General features: G+C 30.1%; 1 pseudogene; it reads left to right on the top strand.

The window, feature by feature from the left end:
* LOC120147551 lies at positions 1-3,057 on the top strand (annotated as a pseudogene).
* Positions 3,058-3,773: the final 716 nt, after the last annotated feature.

Genomic DNA, 3,773 nt, shown 5'->3' with positions numbered 1-3,773 from the left:
TTTCTTTCACATCCTCTCCCTCTCTTTTCATCATCTTTTTTTTTTCTAAAATAAAATTTTATTTTCTCTTTGTTTTTCAATACTCTTGCTACCCTTCTCTTCGATCAAAAAGAAAAGAAAATGGATAAACAACCATGCAAATCTCAAGAAGTTGAAGTGAGAAAAGGTCCATGGACCATGGAAGAAGATTTGATTCATCAACTATATTGCCAACCATGGTGAAGGTGTTTGGAATTCACTTGCCAAAGCTGCTGGTAAAACATCATCATCATCATATATAGTTTCATTTATATCTAAATGAAAAAAAAAATCATATTCAAACTTTTATTTGATGGAAGATTCATAGTAGTTATGCTTTGATTTTGATATATGATAACTTTTTTGTAGGGTTGAAACGTACCGGGAAGAGTTGCCGACTCCGATGGTTAAACTATCTCCGACCGGATGTTCGAAGAGGCAATATCACTCCGGAGGAACAATTATTGATAATGGAACTGCATGCCAAGTGGGGAAACAGGTTAACATTCTCTATACTATGATCAATATTGCACACACAAATTTACATTCTTCATATAGAATAAACAACAAATATAAATCGAATTTACGCTTCAAAATTCTTTGAAAAAAAGAAAGAAATATGAAGAAGAAACTCTTCACTCTTCATTGTTGGTATGATGACTTCATTGCCTTGAAGTTGAGAAGCCAAAAAGTGCACTTCTCCATGGCCTATATACTTGTTCATCCAATCCAAAACTGCCCACTTTTTGCACTTTTTCTCTCTTGAGGATTTAGCATGTGGGGTTTGGATCATTTTAAGCCACCAAATTGATTCACAAACACATGCCCAACTCTCATCTCCTCATTTGTGGGCATCAAAATTACTACGATCAATATTGCAACACAATTACATTCTTCATATAGAATAAAAAACAAATATAAATCGAATTTACACTTCAAAATTCTTTGAAAAAAGAAAGAAATATGAAGAAGAAAACTCTTCACTTCATTGTTGGTATGATGACTTCATTGCCTTGAAGTTGAGAAGCCAAAAAGTGCACTTCCATGGCCTATATACTTGTTCATCCAATCCAAAACTGCCCACTTTTTGCACTTTTTCTCTTGAGGATTTAGCATGTGGGGTTGGATCATTTTAAGCCACCAAATTGATTCACAAAAACACATGCCCAACTCTCATCTCCTCACATTTGTGGACATCAAAATTCTTCTTTATTTTACAATTTCCTTTGGTTCTTCATTTTTCCATGGCTGCCAAAATTCCTTGATAATTTTTTTCTACATTTTTCTTCATATATTTATCAAGGTTTTAATACCATACATGTGGAAATTATACTGCAAAAAATTGGGCCTACCCTCCATAGTTTTTACATGGAAGATCTCCATATTAAGCATAAAAGTGCTCTTTTGTGTGATCTCTTCCTTTCCAATAATTTTAATTAACAATTAAAAAAAAACTGTCCAATTAGTACCCCTTACTCTCTTTCTAAGTATTTCTTAGAGTATAAATTTGGGTTTTTATTTTTCATTGATTATGAGAAAAATGTTATCATTTTCATCTATATGTTGCCAACAAGATTTATCATACTAATATTATGGATTAAAATATAATAAGAAAGAAAGAAACTTGTAATGATATGTATAATGATTAGTGTGCCAAATTAATATAAAAGTCATACGGCTTGTGAAAACAGATTGCCAATAAAAGGTTTCCATTTTAAGCTCAACCCTTTCCCAATTGAGCACATGCTTAGGTGCTCTTTTAGGAAGGCAAAAATAAGCATTCTTTTTCTTGGTTGAAATTGACATAAACCTTATACTTTGGATGCTTTTAATACATGCATGGCCCCCCTTTCATTCAATCTATATCTACATAAAGATTATGATTGTAATCCGAACTTTTATTTTAAAATTATTAATGAGATTACATGTAATATGATATAATCTTCGAATATATTAATTTAAAAGATAACAGTATGGTGTAAGATGAAAATGTGTATTCGATACTCACCATGATGGATCCAAAAGAAGAAATGCTCAACGTTTGCTGTTATTTATTTAGTACTTACCTATGTATCTACCAAAAGGTGGCATTTAGACTTGGTGTTTTAAATTTTCCGATCCCTTATTCTTATTTGAAGTTTCCATATTTAAATTAAGAATCCGATTGTGTGATCTTGTTATGGAATTATGACTATTTCTCGAGAAAATGAAAGAAAAAAAAAGTTTGTTTGGATCGAACAATTACCTATTTGAGAGGACATATTTGAACTGTCCATAAATGGAAGTGAGTTTCTATTTATGTAAAAATTAAACCGGAGATTTTACATCAAAGTATGGAGTATATATATGTATGTATATTTATATGTTATGATTCGAAATTCGAATGTTAAAAAGAATTGTTTCATGCAGGTGGTCGAAAATAGCGAAGCATCTGCCGGACGAACGGACAACGAAATAAAGAATTATTGGAGAACAAGGATCCAAAAGCACATGAAAAACCAGCAGAGATTTGCAATTCAAATCAAAGTGATTGTGAGTTGTTAATTGATCAGCACGCAAGCTCAAGCCAATTGCCTTGCAATGGTACAAATGCAGACTTCATGGAAACATCATATTCTCCATTATCATCATTCAACCACTGCAACAACATCGAAACATTTTACGAACAACAACAGCAGCAACAACAAATGATGGCCCAATCATCTTCGTACCATGAAGATAACTATTGGAACATGGAGGATATATGGTCCATGCAAATAATCAATGGTGATTAAACATATATGTATATCGATATCGGTCCAAATTAACCGAGCTTAATTTGGATGAATAATGGTAGGGTTTTGTCTATATATCAGGTTAAGAATTGAACTTATATGGTATTCTGGACTAAGTATGGCTTGTAATATCTTATAGTTCCATAAAATATATGTCCTTTCAGATTATATATAGAGTTTTCAATTAAGTGCTTAACTTTTTTTGTAAATTCCCCTTGAGATGTGGATAAATAAACAAGATCTTCATATGCGAATTAAGTATATACAATGAATGGTAAAAAAATAATTAATTTAAATTATATATTTGATGCATGTCATGTGTACATGATATAATTTAACCTCATATTATCATTTTGAGATGATTTTTTCTAATAGATAATTAATTTAAAGTAAAAATGTATTTTTGTAATTACGAGTATCTGATTCATTGAGCAATTATTTCGAATAGAATATTATAGAAGTTCATTATAAGAACTAATCTTTTAATATAGTTTTCTCTATTTATAATGTTAAGATTCAAATTCTAACTTTAATACTAATAAAAATTAAAGATTCTATCAAAGATCCATGATATATCCAAAAACACAAAAAAAGTATGTCAATTCGTAAACCTACACATAAAAAGTATTAATATTAATATAATGTATTTTTTGGGATTTCTATTACCTAGCACAAAGACAAATAATTGATGGAGACAAACATGGAATGTCTTTACTTTTTATGGTATATAATAATTTCGCTTTCGTTGTGTCTTTGGGATTTATGTGAACGATAGTTATTAAGAATCGAAAGAAAAATTAATGTAGGAATGAGAAATTCAATTATTTTTGTAATTAAATTTAACTTTGAAGTATTATTCTCTTAAGGTCCTGGGTTTGAGTAATTACGTTTACATGATGTATGCATATTGTCAATGGTTAAGAAAAATCATAAACAAACATTCCTTTGTAATCATATCATACTATTAAAAAAATTAAAATT

This window comes from Hibiscus syriacus, unplaced genomic scaffold (assembly GCF_006381635.1).
Source record: "Hibiscus syriacus cultivar Baekdansim isolate YM2019G1 unplaced genomic scaffold, ASM638163v2 tig00110940_pilon, whole genome shotgun sequence".
Lineage (NCBI taxonomy): Eukaryota > Viridiplantae > Streptophyta > Magnoliopsida > Malvales > Malvaceae > Hibiscus > Hibiscus syriacus.
This window is presented reverse-complemented; position numbering and strand designations above follow the sequence as displayed.